This window comes from Pinus tabuliformis, chromosome 7 (genome assembly GCF_031772625.1).
Source record: "Pinus tabuliformis cultivar Carrire ecotype Pingquan chromosome 7, CPIR1, whole genome shotgun sequence".
Lineage (NCBI taxonomy): Eukaryota > Viridiplantae > Streptophyta > Pinopsida > Pinales > Pinaceae > Pinus > Pinus tabuliformis.
Genome location: NC_142293.1, coordinates 46,785,467 through 46,808,475, shown reverse-complemented (window position 1 = coordinate 46,808,475; position 23,009 = coordinate 46,785,467).

Here is a 23,009-nt window from a genome sequence, read left to right as displayed (position 1 = left end):
AGAAGAACTGAAGCACAACAACCAAAGTCTTCAAACAGAGAATGTCGAATTGAAGATGAGTCTACATGAAGAGAGAGAGGAGAAACAAAGTTTGCTACGATAACTGGAAGCTAAGGAAGAGGCCTTGGAAAAGCTACACCATGACCTATGTGAGGTAAAACATAGTTCTCTAAATTCATGTATGTTTCTTATGATGAATTCGCTGTTTTTGAAAATCATACCATAGGAATTGGCTCCAAATTGTTGAAGAAAATGAGGTATGAAGGAAAAGGATTGGGCGTTAATGGCCAAGGCATTATCAACCCCATCAAAGTAGAAGAATTACCCCATCAAATAGGACATGGGTATGTCAGAAAGGAAGTTGGGGAATGTGCTAAGACAACTCGTGAATCACCAACAATAGATGACGAGAAGCCATCTTCAGTTCTTTCCAAATTGAAAGAGGAGGTAAAAGATGTTGATTTCCTTTCAGTTTTGTCTTCACATAGTATGAGTTCTGTTGGAGATTTGGAGACCCCAATTTCGAGGAAAACATGAGGCTCCTTACAAGGATGAGGCATGAGAACAAAGAAAAACTTGGCGGTAATAAGCAGGGCATAACACAACCATTGGAGGTTATGCAGACACCTCAATTTGCAGGCTCGACATATGCCAAAGGAGAATGCTCGAAGGTGTCAGATTCTTCCAAGACATCGTCAAAATCGTTGAGGAAAGATAATGATGGGAACACATCCCCATCATCCCATGGAAGTTTCCATGGCAAGGAAAGAGTTGAGGCAAGCTCTCATAGCCATACTTACACCAGAGACAGCAAGGAAAGGTATAACCACTTTCGACATGCAAATGTTCATTTCGATTATGATCATGTTGTTAGAGATGAACGTAAAACATGGCATCAAAAAACATGTACCTTTTGTAGATTACATAACCATACATTTTCTAAGTGTTGGAAAAGAATGGAAGCACACAAAAGGATGAGACATGAAATACCCTCTCAACAACATGGAAAGAAACAGATTAAGAAAATCTGGAGGAAGAAGATGTATTGCAGTCATTGCAACAGAAGTGGGCATCAAAGAGCCACTTGTTGGAGGCTCCATCCAAAGCAACGCCTTAAAGACAAAGTGTTAGTGCATGAACCAGGTGAAACGATTGTTCGACAAGCAAAACCACCACAAGAAGGCGACCCATTCACCTTGATAAGTGAAAAATGGTTTCTAGACATGTTGTCATTTCATGGTTGTGCTTTTGTAAATCATTTGTTGCATTTTAAGATGTAAAAGTGATGATGTGTTTTCCATCACTTGTTCGACAATAATGATATCTGGTCTTATTTGGTGTCGCATGTTAAACTGTGAAAGTGATGTTATGTTTCCATCACTTGTCAAAACAATAGTGTTTGGTCTTATGTTTGTAAACCATATGTTGCAGTGATGATGTTTTTTCCATCACTTGTTGAAGCAACAATGATAGGTTTCCCTTGTTGTCATAACTAAGGTCTTGTGTCCATCTTGATGTAAACTTGACCACCGAGTATGTGTTATAAACTTGTGGCAAGTGTGGGACGTTTGGGCCATTAGTTGGTCAGTTAAGACAAGCATGTAATTTGTGAAACAATGTACTACAGGTTGCTAGGTTGCAGGTGTTGGCTCGTCACTTAAGGCTCTGAAGAACAAAGGTGAAGGAGATGGAAGCGAGACCTTTTTAGGATGCTTGTGATGTAGACAAGGTACAGAGAAGTTGTAGATTATTTTTCATGCTTTTGGAGGACCAAAAGCTCCTTAGTGGGGAGGATTGATCTAGGTGGCTCTAGAGACACTCAGGACAAAGAAGGTTTATGAACGCTCGAAAATCAAAGTGTTCATAATGATGTCAACCTAGGACCAGAGTGTAGATCTTGTCTTCCTGATCGCGTGGGTGTGAATGGTTCATCAATCCGATCTTGTATGAGGGAGAACAAGCCACTCAAATTTTTGGTCAAAGTTGGGTTGTGGGTTAGGTTTAAGTGTCCTACAATTTGACTGACACCGAAGCATGAAACCTAACTCCCGAAATTGGTCGAAATTATGGCCTCGTTAATTTTCCAAATATCCCTTATTTTCTAAAGATTTGCAAAAAAAAACCCTGTATTTTAAGAATTCATAAAAACAAATATATATATTAAAATGGGTGGCGGGCCATGACCCCCGCCAACCCCACCGGGACACAAAATAAAATTTTAAATAATTTTGGGTCGATGGGCCATGACCCCCACCAACCCCCAACCAACCATAACCAAAATTTATGTTATTTTAGGTCAGCGGCCATTACCCTGCCGAACCCTCCCTCACCACCGGAGCAACCATATCGCATTAATGATATTATGTGTGGGGTGGGCGGGCCACCTACAGTGGACCTGCCCCACACCCCCGTCCACCATACATGATATGCAATAGTGATAGTGGGGCCGGCAAGGATCGAACCAGCCCATGTGGGCTGGCCCTTGGCCCCCACTGGGCAGCCACATGGATTAAACAACGGACCCCCCTAAATACGTAACCAACCTTAGCGGTCAACATTAATACCATAAAAACACACACCAAAAAATATCTTGAGTTATGGAGGGTTGTGGGTGGGCTGTCCAAGGTGCACCCGACCCCCAAAACAATATGTATGCGGTTTTTTCAAAACAATAAAGGTTCAAACATTGAGGGATCAGGGTTTGACCACCCGACCTCCACCCTATAACTTGGTAATCTTACCACAATGCCAACGACATTTTTATTGTAAACTTTCCCCTAGAAATTTTATATAAACCCAACTTTCACAGTGCACGAGGCAGATGAAGGAACTAGGACCGAGCATGAATTTCGAGACAGAGGAGGCAGAATCTTGGCACGCAGTTCAAGGTAGCATCTTGCAGGAGGGGTGAAATTTTCACTTTGTCTGATTTTGACAAATTTTATATGGTTTCAAAACTTATCTATGCCACAAATGCAATGGTGCTATCCATGTCTCCATCAGAGTTCTGCATTTTTCAGCCATTTCAGTATGAGGGTGGAACCATGATTGTTGCAAAAATAGGGAGTGGAACCATGATCCTTGCAGTTTTCCTGAGGAGGTAATTTTTCTCCATGTTGGAATATAGTCAAGCTTATAGTCATTTTTCATGGTTTTCCATAGGGATCGTAATGGTTAAGTCAGATTTTTCTTTGGATTTGTAGATTTCTAGTCAACCCATGGAGAAGAATCTTTGCGAAATCTAGGGGGAATCTAAAAGATTCCTTGAGCCCAAGATTCTCAACTTCTCAGAATTCAAAAATTGGAAAATCGATTTTGCACTATTCAACGTCATAGATCTGATGGTGCATTCAGATTTCTCATTCTCTCATCCTGTTCTTCAGCCACTTTTCTAAGTGGAATGCAGGTGTCAACATCCATGTGTGAGCAGTTATGCGATTGATGCCATGAGATTGATGGTTCGAACATCTTCAACAGTTTGACATCCGCTTCTTCAGATGGCCCCTGGTTGTGAGGTATATGCAGTGTTCATGTACTTCTTTTGATATGCATTGTGCTGCACAGGTGGTGAGCACTAGTATTCCAGTAAGAATGTTGCGACTCCTGGGCTGCCAACTTTACTTTTATCAACCTGGTAGTTCGTAACAAACTTGGAAGCGTCGGTGCTATATGCACAAGTACTAGTTCTCATTGCAGGTTGTCACTTGGTCAGCCAATGAAAGATCACTAGGAGCTCAAGCCAACTTCTATGGATTTTAGAAGAAGCTCTATGTATGATGAAAGAAAAGAAAGATTACTGTACAGATGCTATTCTAATTGCAGAAAAAAGGAGAATGATTGGAATGTAAAGCAAGACCTAGTAAACCCTAATTAACAAGCTAATTCTACTTTTTCCAAAAACACTATGAAAAACATGAAAGAAATACCATTACCTACTCAAGAAAGTAAAAAACATCAAACCATGCTATCTCTAGAAGTAAATAAGAAAAAAACATATTTTTGGATTTTTATGTGTTTTTATTTGAATTTGGCATGCATCTATTTTATTGTGTGTGAGTGTGGCAGTGAACAGGTAGCGTTATTGGGTGGTTTTGGAGCTTGGGAGGATGGAAGATGGTGTGGATGGGTCCTAGGAGGTCTTAGGTGGCCTTCAAAAGAAAGCCTATAGGAAAACTACATGAGGACACAGGGAAACTACAGGAGGAAAACAGGGAAACTACAGGAGGCCTACAAGAGGAGGACGAGAGAACTTTCCGCTATCTTGAGGGTGTAAGAGTGGGTTGAAAAGGTGTATGAAGGTTGGGATGAGGTTTTAGGGCACCTAAGGTCTACCATGAACTACCAGGAGAAAGAAAGATGATTGGGTTTGCTCAAGAAGAGAGGAAGAAGTTCTATGAAAAATGTAGGAAACTAGGGTAGAACTGAGGTGAGGTTTGGGAGACTTGTAGGGCATGGATCAGATATAGGATGTGATTGCTGATAAGCTGGCTTACTACTGGTATAGATCTGCCGCATAGAAACCAATAAAATCAAGCAACTATTGAAATGAGTGCATTCTAGGAAAAACAGAGTTTTGCATTAAAATGGTCTAAACTATGATCTATGAAAGGAAATGCTGAGAAATGTTGCAAGCAAGGAAAGCATGAAAGAGGACTATTGAAAATCAAGAAGTGAACATGATAAGGAAGATCTGAAGCAAAGAAAAACTGGACTATTAACCTACTAAAAAGTTGCAAACACTAGAAGTCCTATGAATGAGGAAAATCTGTGTTTTTGCAGCAGCAAGAAAGTCTTTGCCTCAAGTAATGGTCCCAGAGGGAGGAAGAGAGGCCAAGGCATTGTTTCTAGCCTTTTGAATCTTCTCTTTATCACTGCTTAAACTACTACAAAAGGCACAAATGGAGGCAAACTACTAAATCATCAAAAGCAACCTATTCTTAACCATAAAAAGAAATACATCTAACAACAAACTGATCTACAACTGAAGCAAAGCATACAAATACAAGTAAAGAGGAGCTTGGCTGGCTAGATTGGGCCCTAACCCAAGAGCTTCAGCCCTCTAACGTAACTCAGTGCTAGCTCAAAAAGGATTCCAACTTCATTATCAAAACAATAGCAAGGTTACATAAAGCTGTCAAAAAATAATAAGCTCGAAATTTGAGCAGAGTTTACATAAGCAAAAATCTTACCCTAGTGAGGCCCTAGGCCTCTCTACTTGTGCATATGAAGCAACCAGTAGCCTCCTTAAAATCATGGAGGCTTGGCTCCCAAAACTCGAGATAATTATCAATCATCCTCCACTTGCTCGGTTACCTTCTAGTGCATGACTCGGCTGCTTGTACTCCGAGTTGAATGAAGGGGAATTCAAAGTGAGGAGTAATCAATGAGGGGGATTCCCTCCTATAAGTCTTCTCCCTTGTCCACTTCAAGTTATTGCTACCATTTTACCACTGTATCCTTGACTTTCACCTTGAAATCCATCAATAATCTACATTAAATACATGTCAGACCACATGGCATTATAACTAACTTGACTCACTCTATAAGCATAAATATAATCAGAAAATCATACAATAAGCTAAGAGAATGGTTGATTTGAATAAGTTAGGAGGCAAAATGAGCCCATATAATTACCCATTTATGAGGTTCATCATCACCCCCCTACTGAAGGTGTTGCTCATCCTCTGAGCAACCTAGTTAATATCCTCATCTTTTATAGCCCTGGTGGCCTCCCTAGCATCCCAGGCCTCTGTTGTGGTCTTCTCATGCTCTCCATAAAATACTTCATTCCTATCTATGTCCTTCCACTGCTCCTCCTCTTCTTCTTCTCTTCTGCCTTGCAGTATGCCTAATAGGAGTGGAGGACTCAGTTTGAGGCCAATCCAATTGACCTTCAGCCTTTGCATGGAGTGTTTGTACATGGGCACTCTTTTCAATGCCTACCTCAGCCTCATGGGGAAATGATATTCCCTGATCTGCAAACTGTGAGCTAATGTGTTCCATCTTCTCATGCATGCATGCACACAGTCATCCCCAAATAGCCTTTGCATATCTTCAAAGTGTGTAATGGCTTGTGCCTAATTGTCTAGATATCTAGGGGCAATCTGAGAGTCATTGGCAAGCAGGTTGTGTGTGCTGATGAGTGCCATAGGATCTGATGGCTCAACTCTTATCATTAATGGTTCATTTTTCTCTTTTATCATCAATCTTTTTATTTCTGCTGCCCTTAATTCTTCATGGTTCATCCATGAGGCCATGGCCATTAATTGCAGGTCCCCTAGATTGACATTGGGATCCCACACATTCATGTCTGTGAGGGCCATGTTGTGTAGGTAGAACTCTGCCATCTTTGCCTTATCCTCTGAGGTTCTTTGGTCACACAACTCCATGAACTGCCTGTAGCCTTGGAAAGGCATTGTGCCTCTTTGTGCTAAAGTTTCTATCTGGAATTGAAGCCATTGGTCCTTCAAATAGAGGCCATAAGATTTGGCTAGTGTTATACATTGTAATGCCTCCATGAATAAGTTGGCCCTGTATGCCAGTTGAGTCTCTTTCTCTTGCATCTGCCTCCTTAGGATTTCATTCTCATTTTCAAGGTGGCTTCTTGTGATGGCTTCTCTGTCTCTGAGAGCACTCAGTTCTCTGCCCATTTCCCTGAGTTTGTTTTCCGTATGGCCAACATCCTCAACTCCTTTGGATTTGGTGATTTGCATCAACCTATGTGTTCTCCCTCTTTCTTTCTCCAATTTGAAAAACAGTGGAATTGAAAATTTCTATGGGATTATTCTGCCTCCGTCAAGTAGATTGTAATAGGAGGCAAGACTAGGTTGGGGGTCAAGCTCTTGTAGCTCTTGTACTTCCTCGTTCACTTGTGGCTATCCTTTTATCTCTTTCTCAAGATTTTGGGTCTCCTGTAGGACTGTTTGGGCCTCCCATAGATCTGGTTTTGGATCATGTAGTACTGCCTTTCCCTTCCATGTAAAAGATCTAGGAGTCCCTCTTTCATATGTTATAGGTGTCTTGGAGGGGGATTCTTGCACCTTGGCAGATGGTGAATCTTCAATGGTAATGGGAACTTTTGAAGAGGGTTGAGGTTTGCTTGTTTTAATTCTTGTGCTCTTCCTTGCCCTGAAATACATGGAGGTCTGTCTTTGCCTCTTCTGCTTTGGTTTGATTGGCGTACTAAGGGCAGTGAGGGTAGCTACTGCCTCTCTTTCCAAACTCTCAGGAGACTCTTCCTCTTGCTCTGCCTTCTCTGCCTCCTTTTCTCCTTCATCTGTCTCTTCAACTTTTCCCTCCTTTGTTTCTTTTCCTTCCTCCTTCCTTTCTTGCTCTATTCTGTCACCACTGGCTTCACCTTCTCCTCCTTCTTGTTCTTCCTCCTCATTGCCAGTAGGACTGACATCATAGGTTAATGCTTTTATGTCATCCTCAACTGTCATATTTCAGAAAACTTCCCATGCTATAGGGAGTGTAAAGGTATGGAGGGCTTCCTCTACTAGGATTTTGATTAAGCCATGGTGAGCTAACTGCCCTGAATTTCCTGCTTGTACCTTGGTGCTGGAGTCAATGAGGGACTGAAGGAGAAAGTAAGGGATACTGAGCTTTTGAGGTGCTGGGGTATCCATGCCATACCTCAAGTCATGGAGGATTCTGAAATGATAACCATAGACAATGTTGTGCCTCCCCTCACAAGAAATGTATTTGATTATTTGGTAGCTAACCTCATCCAAAGGATATGGTATACTAGCCCTTCTAATTCCATTTTTATCTTCAACAGGGGTCTCATTGTTTTGGAAATATTTCTTCTTGGCAGCCTGGCCAATTGGTTTTTCATCTTTACTCCAAGGTAGCCCAAGAGGAAGGGTAGTGACCATACTAATGAATTTTGGGGTTATTACGATGGAGAGACCTCTAATGGTTACAGTGGCATGTGTCTTTGTGTGAGGGACCAGAGAGAGAGCAAATACTTGGTCAATCTCTTCATCAAACCCTTAGAATTTCTCAAAGAAATTCATCTAGTTTGCCCTTGTGAATATGCCCACTACTTGAGGATGTGCATGGAGCCTAGTGGAGATAGTGGGTCGCTTTCTCATAAACCCTCCTGTTATACTGCTTGTAATTTTTTAAAACCCAAATATGGAGGTGGAGACAAAGAGTTTTAAGAAAAATAAAAACAGAGGGGACTGTGTTTTTTTTGAAATAAACAAAAAAAAATTATGTATTTTCTGCCCTCCTAAAGACTTATTTCATCTTCAAATTTAGTCCACTTCTTTCATATATTGATATTCAACAAGGGGAATGCATGAACCCTACATATTCAGACTGAATTTCGTGTCAAAAACTGGGTTTTATCCCTTCAAAATGGCTCACTACCCCTCCTGTAGAAGCCCACTATCCCTCCTGTAGATTTCCTGTAGGTGCTCCTGTAGTTTTCCTGTAGGTGCTCCTGTAGAAAACACCGAGAGCAAAGATAGGGAGGAAATCGATGGAGGATGGTGGTTATGAGGCTATGGGGGCACAAGAAGGCTATTGTAGCTGAGTTACGAGGAGAGAATGAGGAAAAGGTGGTGATAATACGCGGGCAAGAGCACTCATTACACTTTATGGATATTTTCGGTTATGAGTGTTGAGATGGCAAGGTGTACATTGGCCATATTTAGACCGTTGGTCCCCACCTGCTTGGTCATCATGGCCCCTTGTCGTAATCATCCCTCATTATTGCATCGGAGTTCACACTTCCTCCTACTACCTGTCCTTGGCATCTTTTGTTTGAGTTGACTGTGCACACCTGTGGGTGACATCTCGGATGAGTGGAGTCAACTAAATGAAGGTGGCCAAGTTGACTAGCCACCTTTCCCTCATTCAATCTCAACCATCTCATTTCCTTCATATGAGTCCTAATTACACAAATGCAAATAGAGGAGTGACTTAGTTACTTACCTGTGATTCGAGTGTATTTGCTGTGAGGTGTTGTGGCTTTTCTCTACTACATGCCTTCATTTCCCTTTTTGCATGCTGTCTCTACTTGCTAATTTCTGGTTGTGTGCTTGTGCAGGTTCTCCACTTGCTGGAGCTGAGCTTCATGCACCTTTTCAACCTTCATCTGTGCACTCTTTTGCTGCTAGTGCTAGACTTCTATGGGATTAGCTACTACAGGAATTCCTACAGGAGCTCCTGTAGCTACTTCTCCCCTTGAAACTTCCATTTTCTTCTGTACTTGGAGCTTGAGAATAATGCTAGAGGGGTCATGAATGATGGAGGGATAATAGCTAAGCTTCAGGTAAGGTTATTGGTTTCTTTTCCTTTTTTTTGTTTTTTTTTTCACTATTGGAAAAATGTTTTTTTCTGTGTTTTTCTTGCATAGGGAAAAAAATGATGCTTGGGGTGTGATGCAGGCTTGGAAATGATGGCAAGGAGGCTTGAAGGTGGTAACAGGGATGATAAGTTCCTCATGAAGTGCTCCTAGTCCCTCAAATTGCCTTCTGTAGGCACTTTTGGCTCTCTATAATTCCTACAGGAGCCTCCTATAGAAAACACAAAGCCTCCCATAGAAAACACAGTTTTGGAAGAAAAAGGTACAGTGGGGTGAAAGAGATGCAAAAAATGATGGATGAAGGTGTGGAGAAGATGGTATGGGTGCTAGTATGAATGTCAGGGTTCCCTTGGCACCTTCTCCTGCTCCTTGTAGTCCTCCTACAAACCTGCAATGCAATAAAAATTCCTTCTTTTTTTTTTAAAACAACTACAGCGCCTCGGAGAGGTTTTCACCCTAATTGCCTGCACTAGGCACCTCCAAGGGAGGTTTTTACCTAGAGATCTTATTCTTTTTTTTTTCCTTTTTTTTTTTCTGACATCACTGGGTCGCCTCAGAAGAGGTTTTCAACCCAATGATGGGACTCAAGCACCTCATGGAGGTTTTCGCTTGAGCCCTTATTTTTTATTTTTTCTTTTTTCTTTTCTTCAGTGAGTGGGTGAAGTGGAAGCTAAGACATGCTCCACTACCATCACTATTTTATTCAAACCTTCACTAAGCTCTCACCTGGAGAGGGGTTTCTTGTAGACTTTCAACCGATGTCCATTGACAAGCATGGGGATGGCTTCATCATCAATGGTTCTGATCAGAACTGAACCATTGTCATTTCATTTCTCCATAGTGTAGGGTCCCAACCATCTTGTCCTCAGCTTGCCTTTGAAATCTTTGTATTTTGAATCATAGAGTAGTGCCCAATCTCCCTCTTGGAATTGCTTCTCCTTGATTTTTTTGTCATGCCATATCTTTATTTGAAGCTAAACTACCTCTGTATGGATAAGGGCCTACAATCTGTATTCATCCAATCCATTGAGTTGAAGTAATCTCTCTTTCTGCACATGGTTGAGGTCTAGGTCTAGCTGAGCTGCCATCCTTAGGGTATTGAATTCAAACTCTGTTGATATCAAAGCCTTCTTCCCATAGACTAGTTCATAGGTTGTGAACCCTGTGGTGGTCTTCCATGTTGTGTTGTAGGCCCAAGTGGCCTCAACTAATCTGTCCACCCAGTCTTTTCTGCTACTGCTCACTACCTTGGTTAGGATCCATTCCAATGCTCTGTTAATGACCTCCAATTGCCCATTGGCTTGTGGATGGTAAGGGGTGGAAGTCCTGTGCTTTATCTTATGATGTGTGAATAGTTCCTCAATCAGGCTGGAAGTGAATTGAATGCCTTGGTCTGTGACCAATTCTCTCGAATACCCGAATTTGTAGAATATGTTTTCTCTCAAAAACTCAACTACTTTTTCTTTTGTTGCTGCTTTGATTGCTTTTGTCTCTGCCCACTTGGTCAGGTAGTCGGTGCACACAATGATGTACTTCTCTTGCATTGAAGGGGGGTTGATAGGCCCCACAAAGTCCATGCCCCACTTCTCAAATGGCTCAAAGGTTAGTTGAGGTTGCATGGGAATTTCATCCTTTGGAGTGGGTTTCCCCATCCTCTGACACTAATCACACTGGCTCGTGCATCTCCTCACATCCTGATGAAGAGTGGGCCAATAGTAGCCTGCTTGCAATATCTTCAAGGCAGTTCTTTTTGCTGCAAAATGACCTTCACAAGGCCTGTCATGACAGGTCAGGAGGATGTCAAAGACTTCCTCCTCCCTGACACATCTTCTCAAGATCTAATATGGGCCAAGTTTGAAGAGATTGCCTCCAATCTAGGTGAAAGGGGCGCTTTTCCTATCTTGCTTTTCTCTTTTGAGGATAGGTGTGGTGGGAACTGTGCTGAAACCAAGTAGTTTGCTATATCAACAAATCATGGAGAGAGTACTGATATAGCAAATAGGTGTTCATCCGGAATTTGGTCATCCACCATTCCTTCTTCACCTGCAGGCAAATTTAATCGAGACAAAAAGTCAGCAACAACATTCTCTTTCCCAAGTTTATCAATAATGGTCAAATGAAACTACTGTAGTAAAAGAAGCCATCTAATAATGTGGGCATTTACATCTGGTTGGTTCATTAAATATCTAATTGCACAATGATCAGTGTGCACAAAGGTTTGATAGCTTGTGATATAATGTCTGAATCTATTTAAGGAATGCACGACAGCTAGGAGTTCCTTCTCTGTCACGGTATAGTTTAACTCTGCCCTTGACAAGTTTTTTCTTATAAAGTATATGGCATAGGGTAAGTTTTCATCAATTTGTCCCAAGGCTGCTCCTATTGCTTTGTTCAAGGCATCTGTGTGAATGTGAAAGGGTAGGGCCTAGTTTGGGCCTCTGAGAATTGGGGCAGTCACTAGCTTGCTCTTCAAGGTATCTAGGGCTTCTTGACAGTTTTCTGACCATATGAACTCAACATCTTTGCCTAAGAGGCCAAAAAAAGGAGAGGCTATCTTGCTGAAGTATTTAATGAATATCCTAATATCTAGCTAAGCCTAGGAAACTTTTGACATCTCTCACTTTCTGAGGAGGTCGGACCCCTTGGATGATGGCAATTTTGTTGGGGTCCACCTGCAGTCCTTGTTGAGATATTGCATGACCTAGCATGGTCCCTTCAGTCATCAAGAATTCGCATTTTTCTGGACTGAGGGACAGGTTCATCTCAATACACTTATCTATAACTTTTCCTAGGTTAGATAAAGCTTCTTGAAAGTCAGAGTCATAAGGAGTAAAATCATCCATGTATATTTCTACTGCATCATGAACCAATTAAGAAAATATACTCAATACCGCTCTTTGGAAAGTGGCTAGAGTGATGCACAAACCAAAAGGAAGGACCCGGTATGCACAGGTACCCCAACGACAAGTGAAAGTGGTCTTATCTTAGTCTTCCGAGTTGATTTGAATCTGATTGTACATGCTAAACCCATCTAGGAAAGAGAAAAAAAATTTCCCTGCCAGACCATCTAACAATTGATCTATGAAAGGTAAAGGAAAATGGTCCTTTTTAGTGGCTTTGTTCAACTCCCGATAGTCGACACAGATTCTCCACTTACCGTTTTTCTTTGGGACTAGCACCAAAGGAGAGACCCATTCACTGTCACAAATGATATAGATGAATCCTGCATCAAGCAATTTATGTAGTTCTTCCTTAACAATATCTTTAAGTGCTAGGTTCATCCTCCTTTGAGGCTGCCTGACTGGTTTGCAATCTTCCTTGATGTATATATGATGAGTGCATACTAAAGGGTGCACTCCCTTCATCTCCTTATAACTCTAGGCAAAGGCATATAGATGTTTTCTCAGTAGGCTGCATAGCTCCTTCTCCTGGGAAGTAGATAGGGATGGATTGATTTTCAATGTTCTTTCTAGGCCGAACTCTATAATTTTGACACGAAGAGAAGTAGGTTCTACCACATAGAGATTAGTTGAGGGGTTGTTTTGGGTTTCTCTTACTATGTCTTCTAATGGTGATACACTGGGAGGTGGATTCCGAATCAAATTTTCAATCATGTCATCCTCATCTTGTGGTGTTCCTCCCATGGAGATTTCCAATGCACAAAGCGGTGCAGAATAAACTTCATCCTCATCCTCCTCTTCCAACAAAAGACGTAGATCATGTTCTAGCAGGGGTTGGGAAGGAGGATATAGGGTTAACTGTTTGGACATGTTCTCGTTCCTTATGGTCATGTTCCTAGCTCGACAGCTGATGTAGGCATCAAATGTAGCCAACCAGGGTCTTCCTAGAATGAGAAGATACCCAGTGAGCTTTGCCTTTGGCTGGAGAACCAAGAAGTCAGCAGGGTACTCCCAAGAATCAATGGAGACCATCACAGCCTCCACAATCCCCTCAGGGGTCACAGTGGAGCAGTGCGCTAGCTGCAGCACTATCGTGATCTTCCTCGAGGAGCCCTGGAGGTTAAGTTTGAGCATTTTGTCCTTCGTCATCACATTAATGGCAACTCCAAGATCAATCAAGGTATGTGGGAACATTGTACCTTTAATGTGGACATCAACTACTAGGCTTCCAGGGTCTAGATATTTTGGACAAATTATCTACCCCAACATCAGGTCGGACAGTTGTCCTATGACATTGATGGTTGGACCATCCCTCTTACGCCTTCTTGGATACCTAAATCACTTCTCTTTGATCAACCTATTGTAGATAGGCACATCTTTTATGGCTTGGAGAAGTGGTATATTCACACATAAATGTTTCAATTCTCCCAGGAGTTCAGTCTCTTTTAGGGTAGGTTGGATTGTCATGGATAGTCTCTTAGGAAAGGGTGGATTTGCTTTAGGTTCAGTTTCCTCTTTATCTTCCTCAACCTCTCTAGGTGGAGGCTGGCAATCTGGGAGAACTTTCCCAGATCGCAAGTTGATTTCTTGAATCTCCACAGCATAAGTTAGGCATGATGGTTCCCCATTATACACTTGCTAATCTTGTCTATTGTTCGCGTTCGAATTTGGCTAGGTAGGCATTTGGGATTGCCTTGGTGGAGCAGAAGGTAACGGTTGTGGTTGGGCAGGTGGTGGAGGTAGAAGAGCAGGAAGAGAGTTGTATTGGGGCCTCCACCCCTGATGAGGTGCATTCCACTGAGGTTACGGCTGAGCATAGGATTGAAATGAATGGGTCGTTGGTTGGGCATGATATTGAGATGCGAAGGACCGAGGAGGAGGTGTGGACCAGGAAGGATGAGCAGGGGGACCCCAAGAAGGTATGGAAGTGACTTGGTTGGGGATGTGGTATGCCTGAGATGTCCCTTGCATCCCCTGCTGGTATGGTTGAGGTCCCTGCAGTCACCTTTGGTTTATGTAATAGATCTATTCAGTGACTCGTTTGGCCCCCTGGTATACAGCTTTAAGTCTGGGCAAGGAAGGGCACTTATCTGTACAATGAGTTTCTTCACAGACTGAACAGACCTCTATAGATTTCAATGGGAATTCATTCCTAGGATGCCTCCTAGTGCATCTAGGGAAAAAAATGGCCAAAGCCCTCTCTGCTTCCTCTTGTTTTCTTTTGATATGTAAGGTATCCATTTGCATGGCAAGAGCCTACAGCATATCACTCTTGAAGTCTTCTAGCATGGTTCCAATTTCACCATTACTGGATGAATTGGAGGAAGAGGTACTGGCTATGGGTTGACTCCCCCTACCTTTCTTTTTGGCTGCTCTAGAATGGTTTCTAAAAATAGTCTTTATGTCCTCATAGGATAGTTGGTAGATGTCTCCCCCGGCCAGTATATGGAGGGTGTCTAGAAGGTCTTCCCAAATTCTCCTGAGCAGGACCAACTTTAGAGACTCAGGGTCAAGTGTACACTTGGCCCTTTTGTAAATGAGTTGGAACCTCTCTTCATAATCTTCCATGGACTCATCACTTCCCATGGTCATTCGGAAGATTTCTTCTTTAGTATCTTTTGACCTGCAATAGTCTCGATACTTGTTGTTAAAGGCCTCTTGCATCGGAGCCCAAGTTGTGATGTTATTGCTAGGTAATCCCATGAACCAGCACAGTGCTGCATCCTTGAGAGTAGAAGGGAACAATTTCAACTTTTGCTTGTTTTCTGCATAGTCATAAGTTCGACAAATGACAGCAAACTCGAACAAGAAGGTGTCAAGATCTTCTGCAGTCAAACCATGGAAGTGGGGTAGGGCTGAAGAACTTATATTCTTCATTTTGGGGTCCCCATTGGTCTCCTAAATGGGAAAGGTACCCTCTATTCTCTCTCCATTTCCGCTAGCATTTCTATTTTCAGCCATTGGCTCAGGATGAATGTTTTCTTCTTCTTCTTCCCCTATAGTTTCTTCAAATATTTCTGGTTGTTCACCTAAGGGTTCTTCTTGAGTGCAGCCACCAAAGAAGAGAGAAGGTTGGTTGTGTGAGGCAGTGGGGGTGTTGGGAAAATTTTTTCTTGAGTTATCTCTATTCCTATGAGGCATGAAAGGAAATCTTTTTGGTTGGTTTTTGTTTGTTTTTCTCCACACTGAGAGTACCTATAGAAACTGAAATTGTGATTGAACAAAACAAACTGCAACTAAGTGAAATAAACTTGCTGAATGGAAATTTGCAGAATTGAAATGGAAGCAAGGAAGTGAAGAACTAAAAGGAAAGAAATGACTAGTCTAATTTTGCTGAAATGAAATTTGTAGAATTGAAAAGGAAATCAAGGAAGTGCAGAACTTGAGAGAAAAGAAATGACTAGTCTACTTTTGCTGAAATAACTACTAGAAGAATGTTGCAAGAAGAAATCGAAGAAAGCAGTAATCACAAAATACTCTAACGCTTCCCTGGAAACGGCGCCAAAAAGTGGTGAGTGCCAGTATTCTAGCAAGAATGCTGCAACTCCTGGGCTGCCAACTTTACTTTTATCAAACCAGTAGTTCGTAACAAACTTGGAAGCATCGGTGCTATATGCACAAGTACTAGTTCTCACTAGAGGTTGTCACATGATAGCTGGCGCAAGATCACTAGGAGCTCAAGCCAACTTCTATAGATTTTAGAAGAAGCTCTACGTATGATGAAAGAAAAGAAAGATTACTCTACATATGCTATTCTAATTGCAAAAAAAAGGAGAAAGACTGGAATGTAAAGCAAGACCTAGTAAACCCTAATTAACAAGCTAATTCTACTTTTGCCAAAAACACTATGAAAACCATGAAATAAATGGAATTACCTAATCAAGAAATTAAACAACATCTAACCATGCTATATTTGGAAGTAAATAAGTAAAAAAACATATTTTTGTATTTTTATTTGTTTTTATGTGAATTTGCCATGCATCTAATTTATTGTGTGTGAATGTGGCAGTGAACAGGTGGCATTGGTGGATGGCTTTGGAGCTTGGGAGGATGGAAGATGGTGTGGATGGGTCCTAGGAGGTCTTAGGTGACCTTCTAGAGGCCTTTCCCACACTCGGCCTTCAAAAGAAAGCGTACAGGAAAACTACGGGAGGACATAGGGAAATTACAGGAGGAAAAGAGGGAAACTACACGAGGCCTACAGGAGGAGGCTGAGAGCAATTTTTGCTATCTTGAGGGTGTGAGAGTGGGTGGAAAAGGTGGATGAAGATTGGGATGAGGTGTTAGGGCACCTAAGGTCTACCATGAACCACCATGAGAAAGAAAGATGATTGGGTTTGCTCAAGGAGAGAGGAAGAAGTTCTATGAAAAATGCAGGAAACTACAGCAGAATTGAGGTGAGGTTTGGGAGAGTTGTAGGGCATGGATCAGATAAAGGATGTGATTTTTGATAAGCTGGCCTACTATTGGAAGAGATGTGCTGCAGAGAAACCAATAAAATCAAGCAACTATTGAAATGAATGCATTCTAGGAAAAACAGAGTTTTGCATTAAAATGGTCTAAACTATGATCTATGAAAGGAAATGCTAAGAAATGTTGTGAGCAAGGAAAGCATGAAAGAGGACTATTGAAAATCAAGAAGTGAACATGATAAGGAAGATTTGAAGCAAAGCAAAACTGGACTATTAACCTACTAAAAAGCTGCAAACACTAGAAGTCTTATGAATGAGGAAAATGTATGTTTTTGGGGCAGCAAGAGAGTCTTTGCCTCAAATCATGGTCCCAAAGAGAGGATGAGAGGACAAGGCACTGTTGCTAGCCTTTTTAATCTTCTCTTGTTCACTACTTAACCTGCTACAAAAAACACAAATGGAAGCAAATTACTAAATCATCAAAAGCAACCTATTCTTAACAATAAAAAGAAATACATCTAACAACAAACTGATCTGCAACTGAAGAAAAGTATAAAAATGCAAGTAAAGAATCGCTTGGATGCTTGGATTGGGCCCTAACCCAAGAGCTTCAGCCCTATACGGTAACTTAGTGATAGCTCAAAAAGGATTCCAACTTCATTATCAAAACAATAACAAGGTTACATAAAGCTGTCAAAAACATTTAATAAGCTCGAAATTTGAGCAGAGTTTACATAAGAAAAAATCTTACCCTAGTGAGGCCCTAGGCCTCTCTACTGATACATATCAAGCTACCAACATATTCCTTAAAATCAGGGAGGCTTGGCTCCCAAAACTCGAGATAACTATCAGTCATCCTTCACTTGCTCGACTGCCTTCTAGTGCATGATTCGGTTTCTTATACTTCGAGCTGAATGAAGGAGAATTCGAAGTGAGGAGTAATAAATGAGAGGGATTCCCTCCTATAAGTCCTCTCCTTTGTCCACTTCAATCTATTTCTACCATTTGACCACTGGATCCTTGAATTTGACCTCGAAATCTATCAATAATCTGCATTAAATAGATGTTAGACCACATGGCATAGTAACTAACTCAACTCACTCTATAAGCATAAATATAATTAGAAAATCATATAATAAGCTAAGAGAATTGTTGATTTGACTATGTTAGGAGGTAAAATGAGTCCATGTAATTACCCATTTATGAGGCTCATCAATAGGTCCTTGCTTAATGTTTGATGTGGGATCCTGTTTGTAATCATTATCAAAACAATAGCAAGGTTACATAAAGCTATCAAAAAATAATAAGCTCGAAATTTGAGTAGAGTTTACTTAAGAAAAAATCCAACCCCAGTGAGGCCCTAGGCCTCTCTACTTATACATCTGAAGCTACCAACAGCTTCCTTAAAATCAGGGTGGCTTAGCTCCCAAAACGCAAGATAACTATCAGTTATCCTCCACTTGCTCGGCTGCCTTCTAGTGCATGATTCAGCTGCTTGTACTCCGAGCTTAATGAAGGGGAATTTGAAGTGAGGAGTAATAAATGAGTGGGATTCCCTCCTATAAGTCCTCTCCCTTGTCCACTTCGAGTTATTAATGCGATTTGACCACTGGATCCTTGAATTTTATCTCGAAATCTATCAATAACCTACATTAAATACATGTTAGACCACATGGCATAATAACTAACTCAACTCACTCTATAAGCATAAATATAATCAGAAAATCATACAATAAGGTAAGAGAATGGTTGATTTTACTAAGTTAGGAGCTAAAATGAGCCCATATAATTACCCATTTATGAGGCTCATCAATAGGTCCTTGCTTAATGTTTCATGTGGGATCCTATTTCTTACTCATTTTCATGATTCCTGCTTGATGTGATGCAGAATCATCTATGTGATGTACTTATTTTCATGATTTTTCATGTTGTGTTTTGAGATCCCTTTGTTGTATGTTGATGGGATACTCATGTTTTCTTCATGCATGTTTGTCGTAAGATCCCTTTTATGCCATATTGGCGGGATGCTCATCGTGCATGAGTTTTGTATCATACTGATATGAGTCTTTTGATTGAGAGTCCCTGTAGTGGAACATCTCTTAGAGCCACTCCTGCGTGAGGGAATTTTCCTTTATGATCGCGACAGCATCTCCTGTGTACATCATCACTATTGACAGCACTTAATGTAGCGGCCTACACCATCTTGACACCAGGGCCTAGAGACGTAGTCCCTCCTGGATGAACTCTGTTATCAACATATTGAGTTTTTATGTTGTTGATGATTGACATGTTCCTCTTCTTTACAACATGCACATGTATTCATTTATGTTCTTTAAAAAATGAAATTTAACACATCATGAAAGTAAAAGGTCTTGGAAGGGTCCTTTTTCACACCCGAACCTGGATCATTTGGGGATTTAGAATGTGACATAGAAGTTGGAGTTGATGGTGAGGGAGTTTTACTCTTGGAATGGATTACTGATTTAGATTTTCTTGCCATTCATAGTTAGGCCCTCCTTCTAACACCATAATATTGAAGCCTCGAAAATGGCTACGACAACATGGGTGAAAACCACCGGGTTCGGACCTTGGTTAGCAGCTCCTTTTCCATTTGGTGTAGTGGCTCTAGCTGGGGATAATGGGACTAGTTTCCTAAAAAATATTTTGATAGTGTTGATGGGGTGATATATGATGTAACGGGAAAATGATTGAGCTAAGTGTAATCTAATCTAAATGATAAACACATACATATATCCTAATTTAACACTATTTAACTATAGATATACCCGAGAATTAAATACAATATGCGATCTACAATGATATCTTACAACAATTAGTAATAAAGATCATTCAACTGCAATAAGAAGTTAAATTTTTTAACAATAAGCGTTTTGGATAAATAGTTAGACAAAACGATTGAGAGAAATATATCGCATATAAAATCGTTCATGTATTCAGCATAGAATCAGAGCTAACATCATACAAAAGTGCAATAATGCTAAACTATAATTCATATCTTCATACATAAAACAATTAAAAGAAGAAGTATCGCTTGATACATAAATAAAACATGATCATATGATAGAAGTACCATGTATGATAAGTCCTGCTCATGTGCTTCGGCAATATTAACCCAATTTCAATCAATCCAACATATTCTAAGAGTACAAAAGTGCATTTCAGTATAACATGTTGGATATTTGAAAGAAAATAGATCATGTTCAATTCATTTCATCAAAACCTCCCCAAAAGAACAAAAGTGCAATGTTTCGGAGAATGTTTTTGATAAAAAATTTGGACCCCTCTCTAAATGCATGAAAGGGGTTTAAATACTAAACTATGTGCCTTAAAATAGATTATTACAAAAAAATAGTTGAGGAGGTTTAAATGACCTTCCTCATAATATGCAAAAATAAAATTAAAAGAAAAATAAATTAAATGACTAACTCCTTTGGAATTGATCTCTAAGATCACAAATATCAGTCATTGGTTTCAACTGAGTCGGTTGGTCGATTGCAGATTTTAACTGCCCGGTAAATATGGCATTTGTTAGTGATGGCACCATCTTTTGTGTAGAGGTTGTTAAGCACCTCAAGGTCATGAACTGACTGTGTGGTTTCACTAAAAACTGTCAGTATGCTTCCCAATTTAGCCTATTTACCTATTTGATTGCCTCCTTTTCCTGCGCTGTATGTCTCCACTGCTACTCTAACTGTTTGAAATTCAGAAGAAATCCTGGTATACATTTTGTAACAAGATTTGGGCCATGAAGATTTTCATTGATGGCTTCAATTATGTTGTTTGTTGTTATAGTTGCTATTGTTGTTGCCCTTTCCGCTTGTTTCAACCGAGAATCCCAATCCATGAACAAGATGAATTTATGAGATTCCTCCAGCTTTGGCAAGTCAACCTTTCTCCCACCCTCTCATTCTTGGCAAGTGATAAAGCCAAAAATTCTTTTATGGATTTCATCATACTCAAGTCTCATGTCGATGACTTGGTTTGTTAACTTATCACTAGTTTCAAAATATGGACTTATATGCGAGATTTTCTAGCAAAGTACTTCCTTTTGCTGCATTAGTAGAGAATTAAGGCTGAGGGACTCCTTCATGAACTCATTGATTTGCGGATTATCCTTAAACGTATCTATCATATCTTGTATCAGGACATTTCTTTCTGCTAACCTGGCCTGATGTTGTATTTTCATCTATTAGAATTCCTTTTGGAGGTGGGCTACCTGTAATTTTTATTATTGATTGGATTTTTCCCGAGCTAATTGATGTTATAATCGTAGAATTCTTTGTTCCTTTTCTTTCAGTAGTATTTGGGCCTCTGTTCCTTTGTTAATAGTTTCTGTGGCACAGGCTCCTATGAATTGCGACAATTTTGTGAGATTTTCAGATGGGTCCATGGGCGAGCCCTTCCATATGATTTCCATTGGTTCATTTTATAGAGATGTAATAGCTACAGTATCCACCTTTCTTTTCTTCCTTTGCATCTTGACTACATCTTTATGCGTATGACTATAAAATGCATCCAGCGGAGGTATTTCCTCAATTCTTAAAGCAATTTTTGCAGTGGGAGTAGAATGGATTATCTCAATGTCCTAATTTCCCGTAGGCTCTTTCCCCTATCATTTCTATATTTGACTTGTGTTGGATTCACTTAGGAGTTTGTATCTCAGATGTTTTCTCAGGGTTTGAATATGTGTGGAGATTTTTGTTGAAATGTTCCCATTACTATTCCAAATCAATAATTGGGCTTTTACCTGACTAAGTTGATATAGAGGCAACTTCTTCTTGTTTCTTTGTTGAGGTTTTCTCGGTTGCCTCTTCTGTAGTTCCAGTTGTGTCCTTCTCAGACTCTTTATTTGTGTTTCCTCCCCCATTTTGAGACTACTACTCTTAGTTCACTAACTCATGCGTAGATCTCTCTTGGGTTTCTTCTTCGGAGTTTTCTTTGGAGCTTCCGTCCAAGCTTACATTGGGAGTTGGCTCCCTTATTGGTTCTATCTACAATACGTCCAATGGGACATTCAATAATCTCTTTTCCCTATACACATGGAAAGCCTTAAAATCATATGGGGCTAAAAGTACGATGCCAAATGAAACACTTGTGAATATGTTTTTGCCTCTAGGAAGAGGTCATCAAAGGTATCCTCTTTGTGGGTGGACTGCTTTACTTTTACCATAGTAGTAAAATCCTTAACAGTTTCGTTTGGGTCATACTACCTTCCCGAAAATCTAGCTAATTTCAGAGATTTAATAATCTCTGCTTCTTTTCATGCATGTCCAAAATCATGTAGCGTGAATGCACCACATTGTAGCGAAAATGTAGGCCAAATGGCCTTCTTTTATTACTTCAATCCTCTGCTTAATCCGCCTTCCCCTACTATTTTGAAGGCAATTACTCTAGCCATTAGTTTGTCGAGGACATAATATGGGAGAATATGCACCAAATAAATTCTCCAAAATAATATGATGTAGGTAAAGGTTCCTTCCCCAAACCATTTGGCTACTGGAAAGATATCTACCTCGGCCTCTTTAGAAAACCTAGGGGTGGTTCTGTTGTACATTTCTTTATGGATGGGTAGCATAACTCCTTGATAGATTTTATAAAAATGTGGGTGAAATTGAGATTCCCACAAAATATTATGGTACATATGGATGGGGAGTGGGTCTTGTACAATCCACTTCCATCCCATATTGGGAAATTTATAACTAAAACAGATTGCATCCATTACAAAAGAACTCATGAAAAAGGGGGGAAACACTCTTAGAGAACAATTTTTTTTCCTTCTATATTGAATAATAGCCTTAACCAAATTGTCTGATAGCATTTGAGCCTGGTTCATTATTGTTGCATTCATTGTTGCATCAATTAATGGGAGCCATTCCAAGGAAAACTTGGTGTTATCGAGTTTACTAAACAATCTACATATCATTTCTTCTGCAAAACTATGAGCGGGAGAAATGGATGCTATAGAGTACATACCCATTTTATCCCATTAGAGGTTGCCTTCGTTTGATGTCCAGGTCTGCATGATGTCTATTGTGTCTTCAGTTCCTTGGAAAATTTCTCATGGAACTATTCTTTGTAAAACTTTTGTGGCTCAGGTAACTGGTACATTAGTCGTAGGATGTTTGCTGAGAAAGACCACATGACCTCTTTCCCGTGATTCTTGAATTTTCAGTCTGCAATGTCTGCCTCATCAATTACCCATTTGATCATGTCCGTGTATGGGATCATTTTTGTTTGTGCAGCTATACGGTGCAGGAAAGAACATGCTGTTTTGAAATAGGAGGCATCATATGACTCCTGAGCATCTCTAGTGGCCTTTGTTTCTAGTGGCCTAGGGTGCTCTTCTTCTAAAAAGTTATA